We start from the raw sequence: 15,646 nt of genomic DNA, 5'->3' as shown, positions 1-15,646 counted from the left end.
CCATTGGACTTTATTCTATTTTGATATATCTCAAGATATAGATCTATCATTTTGCTAATTCACTACATTTTACTTTAACATTTCTGTTATGAATTTTAGAGAAGTGCATTTGAAAACTCATTTCAAAACTACCATGGTATTAAAAGTGATATACCATGGGTCACCAAAGTGGATTTTGCTTTCCTATATTTATTTTACTATTTTTTGATATTCACATATTCAAAATTTATAATTATTTACATTATATGTAATTGTTTACATCTAGGAAATCATTACAATATTACTAGTTTTACCAGAAAGAATTATATCAAGAATGCACTTAATTTTGTTTAATAAAAACAATTATTACTAACAAATAATAGCTATGTAAGGAAATACACGTCATAATTAAGTTGTGAGAAGATTGGAAAGAAATGTACTAATGAGATTAAGCTCTGTTTTAATGCCTGCAGATGGCTGCCATTTTTTAATAATTCTAATTTAATGACTATAAACAAACCAAGCATATTGATTCTGCTTAAAATTTTGTTCAAAGTGAAAAAAAATTTGTATCACATACAGAGAACGTGAGGTACTTTGATTAAATTTTACTTACTGTTTTTCTTCTATAGAATTTAAAATGATATGATGCTAGTCAAAAGATATGATGGAATCAACATAAACATCTTCTGCCACATATATGTATCACAAGGATTACCCTGGCCTCTTATCTAAGAGGATTATAGGATAAATGATTTTCAGTTTGCTCCAGTAAATTGAAATTGAGTTTTAGAAGGCTCCATTTACTTAGTATGTTAGTTTCTTATCTTAGAAAATAGAAAGGTGAATATTTCTATAAAAGAAATTTGTAAGGTCATAGAAGCTCTAGTATAATCATTGTCTCATTAAAGTACTTACTGTTCTTTAGGAATTCTCGGGTATTTTGTTCTTTGTTTTCTTTCTTGGTATTTTTTTTTCCTAAAAGGAAACAATATGCGCAATGGTTAGGTGAGTACACATAGTTCAGAATCATTTAATATTGTCATGAATTATAACTGATTCATTTTATTATTTAATATTTCTACTTAAACATCTTACACTATATACATCCAAATACAATACAATATCATATATATACTTAGTAGATATAGTATAAGATAGATAGATAGGGATTTTAAAGTTGAAGATTTAGAGATCAAGGTTCTGTGCGTAGTTTATACACTGATTTTGTGGAAGTTCATTATGCTCCCTACATTATAGTTTTTCCATTTGAAAACTGAAATACTACTAAGTTAGGCAGCCATTGTTAGAGAATATTGCATTATTTTATTCATTAAAAAGGGATCATACAATTATTAGTCAATTAAATGCCTGTTGCTATATTGAACACTTCAATATATTCTACCTATTTGCCTATTTTCGGAGCCATATCAAGGTTCGGATATAACCTAAAACTATTCTAGTGTGTGTGTTTATGTGTATAAGCACATACACATACATTTATACACATACATACTATATATATAATATATGCACACATATATATAAAATCCCATCAGGGATAAAGAGAAAAATAATCTCACATCATCACAGAGAGCAGTACAACTTTCAGTTTAGAGAATAAGAAAATTAAATCCTTCCCAAGAGTCAATATCAGGAACTGCTTTAATGTTATAAAGATATCAAGAATTTCTGATTTGGTTTGATAAGTTAGCAACTCACAAATGAACAGTTTCACAGTGCTAGAGACAAGTACCTTTTTATTATAAGTTCTCATCAGTTCTGGTCATCAAAAAATTTAAGTGGAATGAAAATCAAGAAGGAATGAAATATTTAAAAATAGGTTGATAATAGGCACGTTACTCTGTTTAAAGAGTTCTCACAGTGTCTATTTTCAACAAAAGTACAAAAATATTATAATGACAGCAGCTCTGGTGATTGGCTTACATAGGTACTCAGTGGAAAAGATGTGAAGTGACAGCTGTATTTCCAAAGCTGCATTTACCGCATCTGTTCAATGGTTAAGACTCCAAGGTCTCCTTTCATTTTAGTCCTGCTTGAAACTCAACTGTTTTCTAGCAAAATCCACTAGAAAGAGCAATGTAAAAATGCACCTTAGATTTACCTGCCTGCCTCTTAAAATCAATTCAGATAAGAGCCACAATCAATTTTAGATAAGATTTCCATACATGGTTTCTGCTTACTGACACTTTTCTTATTAAAACAAAAGCTACAACAGAATTCTATGGACGTACATATTAAGGTAACAGAGTGGCATAAAGCTCTTTATATGAAATACAGGGACGAAAATCTGTTAGAAAAAACGAAGGCTTTCTACTAAAAAACTAACAGAATACTTGACATTATACATATTGCATGTTACTACTAACGAAGGGGCAGGCTTCCCAAAGGGATGCAATGAAAGGATTAAACAGTTTTTGTGACTTATGAGCCATCTGCAGGGATTTGGTTTCATTTTGGTTTTGCATGCATATCTATCACAAGGATGGATGGGCAAGCCTGTTCTACTGTAGGGAACAGACAATTATTTTATTTTTAATCTACGTGCTGAATATGGATGTGCATAGTATTTTTCTGGTAGCTAATTTGTCTCTTGCATGTATAAACATCTCTCTCTCTTTTAGAGGGAAAACATGAAAATAACACGGGATGACTCTGCACCTCCCGTCAACCATCTGGTTTTTCAGTCGTGTAATTGCTACCAGTAGGTCTGACTCAGTTTCCTGGTACTTGGTACTTTTGCCTGTTTTTACAATACTTAAAAAAAAAAAAAAAGAATCTGTTTAGGTAGGTAGGTTCATATAATTTTCACAAAACATGATATGCATTCATAGTCAGTAAAACCGATGGCTCTTTCATGTTCTTTTTATCTAGTTTTAGAAGCAAGCCTGACATGGAGAAAAAAGAAAATTGTCTGAGGCTTAGGAATCACTATTGCTCAACAGTGGCTAGAAATTGCTGTGGAAACCTTGTAGCCCTAATCATAATTCTATTTACAGAACTAAGCAAAACACTGCATGCTTTAGGCATCATAAATACTACAGATCAGTGTTCCTTGTTTTTTTTGGGGGGGAGGGAACTACTTGTATTCATTTTAATGCTAGACATTTAAAAATGCACAGCTTTTTTTAAAAAGGGGGACTTAGATTAAAAAATGACAAATAACTAATATTTACATCCAAACTTTAAAAAATATCTCCAGTATTTCATTTTGATGAAAACATTGATTTTTACTAAGCATCCACTAACACATCATTGAGCTAAATATTTATTTAGGGTTGGATTTAAAGTCTGCACTGTGAATCTGTGTGCAACACGGCTACTTGTAAACATTACCCCTTGACTGGAATGGCAACAGAATCTCTATTCCAAGATTTAAATTTCAAAACTGCAAAATGTTGCTTAACTTAGAGTTCTCTTTACTGTCTCCTACTGAAATGCCAAAACTTGTCGTCACAACAGGGTTTCAAAGTTGTCGTGCCATTTCCGGCACAGATAACATTATTCCTAAGGGATTTTGTTAGACAGCTTTTGGCTTAAATTCCTATTCTTGGAACAGTAGTCAGCAAGCAGAAATTACTTTAAAAAGAGACACTATCCAGGTCATTAGTGACTGAATGCAAGCTTTTAAACAAAAAAGTAAAGCACAGCATGACAGTTAAATGGCTTACATGACTCTAGATTAGATCCTGGACCAATGGGAAAAAACAATTAGCCGTTAAGAACATTATTGTGACAGTGGATGAAATTTGAATGTGGACTATGCATTAGATAATGGTATTACATCAACGATAAATTGCCTGTGTTTGATTCTTGTTCTGTGTAATGTAAGAGAAGGTCCTGTACTCAGGAAATACACTGATATATATGCTAAAGTATTTAGGATAAGTCACACCATGTTTCCAACTTATTCTCAAATGGTTTATGAACTGCGTATATACACACACATATGTAACATATATAATATGAAGAATATATATGTATATATATGTATATCATTTTTTATGAGACAGAAAGAGAAACTGATATATAGGATAAAATGTAAACAGTTGGTTAATCAAGGTAAAGAGAATATGAGATCTTCCTGTCCTATTCTTGCAACGCTTTATGAGAGTTTGAAATAGCAAAACAAACATGACCAAAAAAGAGAATCTAAAACTATCTTTTAAAAAAATTAAATAAATATAAAATGCCATCTTTCAGTATCTCTACAAAACATTACACTGAACTGTGGCTATTCTTATTTTGATCACAAAGCACAAGATGGTTTTATTCTGTCTATAGCTACAAAAGATAAGACAATGACATTTATCTGGGTAACTATTAGAGAATATTAGGTGGTAAAAGAAAAATATTCCATCAAGTAATAGAGTAAACAAACAAATGTTCTGTAACTAAATGCAATCACTATAGTTGCTGGTAGGAACAGTAAACAAGGCAATAACACAGAATATGGACTTTCCTTCAAAGGAAGGTAGAAGGCCAAAAGATTGTACCTCATATTAGAGGAAAGAACATTTTCTATGTTTTGTGTCTAACCATTCACAGTCACTTAAGAGGCCTAAGTCTAACAAGCCTGTCCTCATGACAATAGAAGCAAATATTTACCAACAAAGAATGAAATGGGTGGGTGGGGGGAAGGATGAAGGGTTTGCTTATTTTTTTGATGTGACACTTTATTATACAAGTCAAAACACACTATAAAACAGCTGTTGGCAGTCAGAGTTATAACAAATCACATACTGGGTTCAACCATGTTTAACATTTTCATTATACTCAAAATAATTATTTTAGAATGGAGGCCTGATAATGAGGCAGAATGGCACTGAGCCAGGAGACAGCCAGTTTGTACCTTGAAAAGGAGGATGGGAATTAATTAAATGAAAAGCTTGGGAAAGTTAATTGGGACTGAGTGAAGATAAAGACACTATCAATACATGAAGAAATAAAACAATTTTTTAAAAAGGTATAGCAGGAAGCCACAGTGAGCACAGCAAAGGGAGAAGAAACCCAAAGAAACATGAGCCACAGGACCAGAATTATGCCTAGGGGAGCCTCTGTTGGCCTTCAGCTCCTAGAATTGTTCCTATCACACAAATAAATGTTTGTTGAATGAATAATATTGAATATTGATAAAAGTAAAATTAAGTGTCATATAATCCTAGTCTGCCTCTGTCTTATCTAGTGTGTAACTTTAGGCAAATCCCTTAATCTATTTTAACCTCAACGTCATCAGCCATGAGAGTGTGGAAAAAGGTGATTCTCTAAGGTGCCTTCCATTTCTAAGTATTTCTGTATGTGGTTCTGTTTATTAAAATGGGTAACTGTGAACCTTTTTGTAGAAGAGAATAGCCAGATATGAGTTTTAAATGAAGACAAATGGAGGGTGGAAAAGAAAAGATGAATAAAAGAGCAATGCATTGATTCAAGTAATGGGAAATAAATCCCATCGAAAGAGACTTTAATATAGAAGAGGGAATGCAAAATGTGCTTTACGGCTTTGGCATGTGTGAAGTGACATTTACATATACTACTGATAGAAGCATGCAGATGTAGAAATCTTTATCTTTTTATTATTATTGTGACACTACACACTCTGCTTCCACATCTAGAGTTCCCAAGTGAATAGAAATGGAAAGTGTTCAAAAGAAGCCACGAAATGGCAGGAGTTTATAGAAATATTCTGTTACTACATGGTCATAGAATTGTTACTGTCCATCTTAGAGAAGAAAAAGCTGAAGAAAGTCTTAGGATCTATATTTAATTCCATGAAGAGTTATTTAATTCAAGACCCACCAGGCACAGTTGCAGATACCTCCATGATGCCTTTGATGATCAACACTGGCTTCCTACTCTTTACAATAGCCAAGACATGGAAACAACCTAAGTGTCCAGCAATAGATGAATGGATAAAGAAGATGTGATATATATATATATATATATATATATATATATATATATATATATACACACATACACACACACACACACACACACACACACACACACAATGGAATACTACTCAGCCACAAAAAAGAATGAAATAATGCAGCAACATGGATGGACCTAGAGATGATCATACTAAGTGAAGTCAGACAGAGAAAGACAAATACCATATAACATCATTTATATGTGGAATCTGAAACATGACACAAATGAATCTATCTATGAAAAAGAAACAGACTCACAGACATAGAGAACAGACTTGTGGTTGCCAAGGGGGAGGGTGGTAAGGGAGGGAGGGATTGGGAGTTTGGGATTAAAAAATGCAAACTATTATATTTATGTATAACTGAATCACTTTACTGTATAGCAGAAACTAACACAACATTGTAAATCAACTATACTTCAATAAAACAAATTGGAAAAAACCCCCACTAGCTTCCTCATGTTTTCTTTCCTACAAGCTTGTGGAGCACTTACATTCAATAACACATAACTTAGCCCTTACTTATATATGACCTCATTACTTTCCCCAGTCCCATCTATGCTGATTTTGAATTGACTACTAAAGGAGGCATGTGCTATGCATTTGTGTTTCCCTACAATAAGGTGGTACTTAAAATGAGTAAATGCATGGTAAACACTCATCTGTTGATGGAGATGGGCAGAGTATATTTTGAGCTCAGAAAATGTACTGGAATACTGATTGGCAGATACCAAAAAATGACTTCTTGGCCATTAAACATGGTTGGTGATCCTGGGACTTCTGTGGATCCCCTACCTTGCTTTCTTATCAGCACCTATTCCTCTTGGCATTTTGGGGAAGAAAGGCCAAGGACCTATTATAGGGGGATGAAAGGTATACTGTTCTTTAACTAGAAAGACCTAGTCAAATAGCCTGAAAGGCACCTAAATCTATGACTTGAAATTAGTTTGCCAATTCAGTCTGATCTATTGGAGAGGTGAGAGGGGCCGCTTTCCCAGCTTTGTCAGAAGAGAGCAGAATGTTTCTTATGGTTCTATGTTCAAATCAAGACCACTGATGGTGATACCACTATAAGAAAGCTGGAGGGTCATTGATGGCAGAATTAGTGTCTCTGTGGGCAGCCAGGGGTACAAAAGAGGAGGAAGGCGCAAGGGAAAGAGAACACAAACGAACTGGACTATTTTCAGAGGGTTTTGATTTCTCTACAGATTCTGGTGCTGCAACAATTAGAGACTGTGGAGAATATTTACATAACACAGATGCTGACATAATTGCTGGAAAAGGAGAAGCCAACCAAATATCTTTACAAAGGGCTCCAAGGTAGCTATAAAAACCACACCTGTCCTAATAAGACATGATGAAGTGACAAGCAATGAAAATAAGTTGACTCAACTTTCCCAATTTTTTGAGGTTGGGTAGGGGGAGTGGGGCATCAATTCTGTATACAGGTTTAAGACTGAAGGAGGGAAAATGATATTTAAACCTGGATTTGCTGCAAATTCAAGCCCAACAAAGTTCAGTGACCAAATAAGCGTGATGTTGGGATATGGCATGAAATCTTTACAGGTCTATGCTGATTGGCTCAAATTCTGTTGTGTTTTGAGTTTAGTTCAGCACCATGGGAAAGAACCAAGCTGGAAGTTCAGGGCCAGCTGTGACAAAACCATAGCCTAGAAGAAGTGGTCTTCAGTCACTTCTATTTAATCGGGGAAAAATTGTAGAGATAAAACAGAAAATTAGTGATTTCTCACATTAAACTAGTTCTCAAGACATTGTCTTATTTATCTCTTTCTTACTGGTACATTAAAAAAAATCAACACAAATTTGCTTATAGTATCCTGGGCCTTTATATTCACACGAAAACTGCCCTCTTCAAAGATTCATTGTCGGGGTTTATATGCTTATTTTTGGAGAAGCAGCATGATTTTAAAAAGTAAGTATAACTGCTATTTAATTAGTTGCACTCAGAAAACTGCATATATTTATCACATTCATCTTCACAAGGACATGGTGAAGTAGGTGTTAAATCTCTGCATAAGAGCAAACTCAGGTCACAACTTCTTTGGAATTAGTAAATGGTAGAGTCAGTATCTACATTCAGCTCTCTATCTGAATCCCATCTTTCCTTTGCAACAAAGTCTCTGTAGTGTTGGAATGGACTTTGAGAAGGTAAAAAGCCTATTTTCTAGACATTCCTCTTCTACTTATTCAGTGTGTATCACCTGAAGCAATTCACATGCTTTCTGCATCTTAATTGCTTCATCTGTAAGATGGGGTAACACAATACCTACCCTAAGGAAAAAGACTAGATTACTTGATTTATTGAGGTATCTTTGGTTTCTAAAAGTAATTGAATATATCTAATCTCTGAAGCATAAAAAGCCTTAAAAGTAGAAGTCTTTTCAAGGAATGCTCAACATGTAACCTTTGTAAAATTCATTACTACTCCTGGAACTTTTACCTGAATCGCATTATTCCTACATTAAACAAAAGATTTCTAAATCAACATAATAGTTTCATCTACATATGAGCATGTACTATTGTGGGACTACCTTCAAGGATATATTTATGAGACGCATAAAACATGTGTCCTACAAACATCTACACAGTTCACATCGAATTAGGCAGGAAGTAAAAGTCGCATGCTCATGGATGTCTAGAGATACATTTTTTAACTAGAGTCAACCAAATTTGAGTGAATACCTAAGTTAAGAGCTACATACCGGGGGGATGGCTAAAAGACGTTATGTGATGACCCCAAAGCACAAAGGTTTGTGTTAACTCAAACGGCCAAACTCTCAACTCTTTAAATGGACAATGCTTATTTAATTCTAAGAGGTTTAGAAATTAAAAAAACAAAAAACAAAAAAACAAACAAAAAAACCAAAACCAAAAAACTTTATTTGGAGAAAACACATTTTAAAAACTAGTTCTTAGAATTAGATGTGTGGGTATTGGAAATGGTAAGCATTTCAAAGAACAGAATGGGATCTCCACTCCAAAAGGGAATGCACATGAAGTCAGTTTCAGAACACCAGATTCGAGATCCCCCAACAGTGGATGAAAACAAATTGATGAATAGAAAAGACCAAAGGGGAGAAGAAATGAAATAAGACACTTGCTATAAGAACAAACCACTTAATTCTGATAAAATTATTTTTCTCAAAATAACCATAAATGCAATCCTATAAAATTCTGAATTAATGATTTACTCAGAGAACTCAAAGATGTTTTCAAAACCTAAATATACTTGAGAGAAATGAAGACTGTCCAACAAGTTACATGGGGAATGTATAGTTAAGTCACACTAAATTTTTCACTAGAGAAAGCAGTTGAGTGATCTAGCATTAGAAATTTGGGGGAGAGTTCAATAAAATTTTACTTAAAGATTTGACACTATTTTACTTGGGTTTGAATAAAGACTTTCATTTCACCCATGAAATGATATAATGAATGGAATAACAACAGGTCCAGTGAGGCAATAACATGGGTGAGCTGGTTTCCCAGCTTCTATTCTTTGATCCTTTAGGGGTCTAATGTGGATGGTGACTAATTTTCACTGACAAAAGGAATACGATCAAGATTAATTCCTTAGAACAGGGAAATTCCCTTGGAGGCAGGATTCTAGGCAGGGATTATAAGGGCCTGAGTTTTGAGCCCACTGATAGAAAACTCAACTGAAGAGAACAACCTTCAATTTAAAATAAAAATTCTTTTGGATTTAGATATTACAGCAGGTGAACTTTTACTGTGTTTCTCAGTGGTGTTCTGGTTTTTGCCATAGAATTCCCTAGCATTGTAATTTCCTCTTTAGTTATAGTTTAAGGTCATGTCATTTTTGAAAAGAAACTGATTTTATTATCATCACTTCCATCTCTTTGATATAGGGGAGGCTCAGAAACTAATCATGTAATCATTCACTTTAACAGACTTCAATGAAGTCTATGAAGTATCATCTACCACATGTGGATTTCTAATTTTACTAACAATCATAACATGGACTAAAATGTCAACATAATGAAATCATTTAAATGCTAATTATATTAAGAATAGTAAACTTGGTTGGCAGAGGTTGATGGGAAGCACAGACCTTTTCCGATTTGAATACAAATCACAGTCTTACTGTCCATGTACTGGAGGTGGCCCCAAGTCAAGTCACAGTTCCATCTCTCTAATTAGGCAAATCTCAACAAATGTCCTTGTGGTTCTGTAGTACCATTCCAGGAGTTGTGTGGAACAAAATGAAGTAGAAGAAAAGGTCTCTGTCCAATAGAATGCCAATTCATATCTGTATCATAGCACTTAGTACATCATGTTAAAGTTTTTGAGGTTGTTTAACTCCATGACAATGTACTTGGAAGCACCTAGTACATTGCCTGGCATATATGAGGTTCTAAATAAATGTCTGTTGAACTAAACAATTGAAGAACCCAATCAGTCTCCCTTCTCTATGCAGTACCCTCTCACTAAAAATCTAGTTTGCCAATTTGATGGTGCGGTTGTATCATATACTCCAGACATTTCAAGTGCAGAATATTGTATCTTATTCTATACTATTCCACACCACATTCTCTCTCTCCCAGGTAGAAAACTACTACCTCTCAAACCTTATTCTCTTGCCCATTATCTGTGTACTTGTTCACTTTTCTTTTAGGTTCTACAAGAAAAAGCCAGGTTAGTTCTGTGATGTGTCTAATATGAAAGTTACATGATAGGGAACTAACATGGATCATCACCTTAACAAGGGGTGAGAGGTGACTGTCTTGGTGAATTAGGGACATTCAAGCCTAAAATATAAAATTCTGCATTTATTTGATTAGCTATAACAGATTATTCATGGTCCTAAGAGGCCGTTTCTATGTTGGATGGTCTTCATGCTCCTTTATTGAAAAGAAGCAAATGCCAAGAAAAGAAGTCAACATAGAAGACCCAATCAACACATCGGGCACAGTGTACCACAACCTCAAATTTAATATTATTTAAAATTGATGATCAGAAGTATTTGCAGGAGGTATATAATAAAATTTACAAGCTCTCTAGGTCAGGAAAACGTTCTTAGCGGCTTTTTTTTTTTTTTTTTGCGGCACGCGGGCCTCTCCCGTTGCGGAGCACAGGCTCTGGACGCACAGGATCAGCGACCATGGCTCACGGGCCCAGCCGCCCCGCGGCATGTGGGATCCTCCCAGACCGGGGCACGAACCCGTGTCCCCTGCATCGGCAGGCGGACTCGCAACCACTGCGCCACGAGGGAAGCCCCTTACCGACTTTTAAAATAGACTCTTAACATGGGAGGAATCAAATAATTGTGCCATTCATAGTTAAATTCATTGCAAATGATACTATTTTGAGATTAATTCATCTCTCTTTTATGAAGGATTTATTTAGTAGGTGTCATTTATGTAAATCAATCCTTAAAATTGGATGAGCATTTATTCTGTTATTAAATACAAATATTTTATTCTTTCTGGAATAAAGAAAATATAAATAAAGATACATACATATATACATATATGTATGTATGTGTATATACATGAGCAATAGCTCCAAAAGTCTAGATGGTGATCATGGGAGGTGAGTGCAGACTGGAGATAAGAATTGAAGCAACAATACTGGAGACATGATACACATCTGAAGGAAACTGAACCTGTTTCACCTAAAACAAGTCATTATTTAAGGACAATGTAGGTGTACTTCTGAGCTGACACTATCACTTTACCCCTCCATTTAATTTAAACATAAGACTGTTTAAACAACTATTCTTATTTCTTTCATTCTGTGAGAGCCTCACCAAGGCAAATGATGCAATTCCTTCATGATATATTTTCATTTAACGGATTTTGCTGATGGAATACTTTGGGCAAGGCACCTGCCCAACACTGTTCTGAATACAAAAACGAGAAATCCCAAGAAATTTCTATCCAAAAGGTAGGGCGGGGGAGGGAGCGTTGAACCCACTCATAACTCTTACCTGAAGCAGACTATAATGAGTTCTCTTTGTATGTAAACTAAAATCCAAAGGAGTAGCAAAAGCCCTAATGGCTTAGGGTACATGGAAGATCTATTCTTTGTTTGAGTTTTGATAGGGAAAAGCGTCTCAGAGGGACCAGTTATGGAGAAGCAAAGCGATGGAGGAGGAAAAGCACTAGGCATCTTTGTTTTCTAGACAGTAGGCTGGTATGGCAGGAGAACCAGGTGTATGCAAGGACAGAGAAATAAGGCTGGAAAAGTAGGTTGGATCATATTGTAGACAATCTTAGAATGAGATTACAGAAGGCAACAAGAAGCCAATGCAGGTTTCTCAGAAGGTCAGTGTAGCAAAGCAATTGGGTAGTAGTCTTCAGATTAGGTAATGCTTTATTTCACTTTGTGCTATAAAAATATTTGAGTAAAATATAACAAAGTATTGTTAGGCAGTCTTGAAAGTGTATTATAAAGTGTGCAAAGTTTTTGTTTCTTCCATGAAAGTGTTCTTAATACTGAAATTCATGACACATGGAAGAGAAAGACATTAACTGATTTAACAAAATGTCCTATCATTTGTTCTATGTGGCATAGACAATCTGTACCCAGGAGCGTTAAAGAAAACTACACGTAGACAGTGAATCAAGTCTGATACAAAAATTAAGCACGGGCTTCCCTGGTGGCACAGTGGTTGAGAGTCCGCCTACCGATGCAGGGGACACGGGTTCATGCCCCGGTCCGGGAATATCCCACATGCCGCGGAGCGGCTAGGCCCGTGAGCCATGGCTGCTGCGCCTGCGCGTCCGGAGCCTGTGCTCCGCAACGGGAGAGGCCACAACAGTGAGAGGCCCGCGTACCGCAAAAAAAAAAAAAAAAAAAAAAAAAAAAATTAAGCACAATGGCACTTAAATGTATTAGAATTTATACTATGCAGGTTAGAAACATTGCAACATTCAGTTAAGGTTATTCTTCTACACATGGTTGAGTAAAGAAGAGCATTATCTTGATAACACAGTTGGCTATATTGATAACACAGTTGGCTATAACATTATCTTTACTTGCAAAATGTTACCATAGGAATTCTTAAAGAAACATTTATTACAGTTATAATTAATTAACTTACAATTACCAAGTAACCTCCTCTGTTCACACTTAGCACATCTATATAAATAAAACTTCATTTAAGGTTCATTAGCTAGAGAAAAGCAATGAATGTATGGAAAATATTTTAGTTTCATTGATTTCACAAGTGATGTTACATTAATCACCATGTCAGAAGTCACAAGTATTTCTGAATCTGGATGGTAGGAAGAGAGCAGCATATATGTTTGGTTTCATAGTCGTTTTTATTTACTTCCCTTTCTCTTGCTCAATTTTGAGAAGCATTCAAAAAGTACATTTGCTCCCGACCTAAAACTTTCCAGAACCAACTTTAATCATTTAATTTTTTTTTTACTGATTTGTACAGTGTACTACACTAGCACAGTATGTAGATTTCCAAAAAAGAAAAAAAGGAAAAAACAATTTGCACTGTTGATGTTGATGTATGGAGTAATTTTCTCAGACTCTTTCAATGCAATCTACAAACGCATTAACAAAGACTATAAAACAAAACCAATCTGCACTACCCATAACACACAGGGCGAGATATTGAAAAGTTTGAAAGCATAATTGATATCTGCATTAGTAGAAATTACCTAGGAAGGAGAAAGTATCCTACTACCATGTAGGACTTCCAAAGCCAAATATATCTTGTACAGCTTCCTGAATAAGAGAGAAATGTTCCAACCACTGAATATAGGAAAAAAAATATTTGTGTGACGATGGTTAACGTAAAGAGCCCTTTGAAATAATGCTCTTAGAAAATCTATTACTGTTATTATTCCACAATGACTGGCAGGAACCCCACATGCATTTTCTATTTCTTATTCCCATTTAAACTACTCTGTTGCTCTGGAGACAAAGTCAGCAGTAAAGTGTAGTTTTTACTTAAGGAAAAGCACAAAATCTTCACTGAATTACCCAATGATCATGCTCTATCCATATTAGTTTAGCTCTGTCTATATTAGTTTATTTATCTGTTTTTGGATTTTGAACTTCTAAAGCATTAGGCTGGCCAGGAACATGTATTATATTACATAATTTACACTTAAAGTTTCAGAAGGACAACAATAATGTGAGAAGATTATGTTGAAAAGTGTATTTTTCTATTGGAGTAAAGAAATATCTGCTAAGGGCTGACTGGATGATAGATCACAAATAACTCCACAGAAAGGAAATCTGAAGTGGCTTGTCAACCAACAATGCATTATTTTGCTGAAGTTTTCTAACACATTTTTCATGGAGACATCTTTGAGATGATTAAAATAACATGTATTTCTATAATATTACTTGAAGAAGCAAGCAGTAATCTCGTCCTATGGATTTGGTGATATTCAATATTCCTCTTTTGCTCTTTTATCCTGATCAAATACAGAGATCTTTATCAATTCATACTATGCCTATACAAAGAAATGGGCAAACTCAAATAAATATAGCCTGGGAAGGTATAAGGAGATCTTGCCATCCACAGACAGGCAATCTGACCATTAAAACTCGGCCAGTAGTTGATGCAAATCCCATAGCTAAATTGGTCTCTATTTATTTAAAGCAATTACAAAATAATAAAGGTATGTTATGCCATGCCATTATATTAACTGTTGCAAATAGAATTTATCTTAATAAAGCTTCTTTTTTATGCTTTTAAATAACAATTCTTTTGTTACAAGTTAAAATAACTAGAGCATATTATGTTTTAGTTTGCCTACTTCTTGGGAAAAAAGGAATTCATTTTTTCGGATACTTTGGGTATGGTATTATTTAATCATAAATTGGCTTCAAGTGTGTGCGGTTGTCACTTGCCTAAATCTTTTGGTTTTCAACTTGCTTTCTACATTGATTAAGCATGGGTTTGATACATATATAAGTATAAATATATATATATAAAATATATAATATTGAGAGCACCTCCAATATGACAGGCACTGTTGAGAGAGGTGAATATAGCACACAAGATCCTTATCCTCATGGAATCAATAAGAAAGTGAATCACTATAACTCCAGGTAGTAATAATGGCTATGAAGAAAAATATAGGTAGGCAAGACTTAAAAGAATCAAGCAGAAAGCAGGCTGGAGAGGTTATTTTAGGTATGGTGGTTCCAGAAAGCCACTCTGGAAAGATATTTGAACAGAGACTAAAGTGAGGAAGACAGCTGTGTGGGCAGCCAGGTAAGAACCTTCTGGGTGGAGAGAATTGCAAGCACCATGTCTGAGGCAGGGAAAGTTGGTTGTGCTCAAGAAACAGCAAAACAACAAGAACTTAAGTTCCCTTAATGCAGCAGAGTAAAGCATTTTCCAAATAATTTTCCAAATTATGTGGAGAATTTCAAGGCATCTACTAAAGGGTGTAAAAGGAACACATCAGTGTTCAGTGCTGTGTGGGTTTTCAAGCAGCTTTAAATACATTCTAATAGCTGAAAACAAATAATCAGGCAAATAAACTAAGTGATTCCAATAAAATAAAGGCACAGTGCTTTTTAAATTTAATAATGGCCTCTTGTTTTTTCCTAACCGCAGAATGGCATTTTCTTTATCAGGAAAGAACACGTTAAAAGGATGAGAATGGGCAATTTTTTTTCAGTGATCGATATACAAATGCATTGAACACTCACAGAATGAAACTATCTCTGAGTGTTCATCTTCCTCATTTCTATAAC

At 34.8% G+C, this 15,646-nt stretch overlaps 1 long non-coding RNA gene across 1 annotated transcript in view; it reads right to left on the bottom strand.

Annotated features, from left to right (window-relative positions):
* Positions 1–283: 283 nt before the first annotated feature.
* The window catches only part of LOC111167265 (uncharacterized), a 181,103-nt gene continuing 165,740 nt past the window's right edge, over positions 284–15,646 (bottom strand). Inside the window, exon 3 of the long non-coding RNA XR_002642768.2 lies at positions 284–957. This is a non-coding gene — a long non-coding RNA (uncharacterized LOC111167265). The remainder of the gene's footprint in view (positions 958–15,646) is intronic.

The sequence above is a fragment of the Delphinapterus leucas genome, chromosome 11 (assembly GCF_059928025.1).
Source record: "Delphinapterus leucas isolate spDelLeu-1000000601 "Yukka" chromosome 11, BTC_Dleu_Yukka2, whole genome shotgun sequence".
NCBI lineage: Eukaryota > Metazoa > Chordata > Mammalia > Artiodactyla > Monodontidae > Delphinapterus > Delphinapterus leucas.
The sequence above is the reverse complement of the archived record's forward strand: the minus strand, read 5'-3'. Positions and strand labels throughout refer to the sequence as shown.